Raw genomic sequence first — 304 nt, 5'->3', positions numbered from 1 at the left:
GTGTATGTTTAAATTGTGTATTAACGTTCCTTTATATATATATATATATATATATATATATATATATATATATATATATATATATATATATATATATATATATATATATATATATATATATATATATATATATATGTTTGTGTGTGTGTGTGTGTGTGTGTGTGTGTATGCGTGTGTGTGTGTGTGTGTATGCGTGTGTGTGTGTGTGTGTGCAATGTTAATTGAAATAACTGCCATTAAATTACTTAATTTATAATTAAATGAACTGAATGAATAAATGTTTAAATATCTGTCTGTCCCAAAT

The sequence above is a fragment of the Carassius gibelio genome, chromosome A14 (assembly GCF_023724105.1).
Source record: "Carassius gibelio isolate Cgi1373 ecotype wild population from Czech Republic chromosome A14, carGib1.2-hapl.c, whole genome shotgun sequence".
Taxonomy (NCBI): domain Eukaryota; kingdom Metazoa; phylum Chordata; class Actinopteri; order Cypriniformes; family Cyprinidae; genus Carassius; species Carassius gibelio.
The sequence above is the reverse complement of the archived record's forward strand: the minus strand, read 5'-3'. Positions refer to the sequence as shown.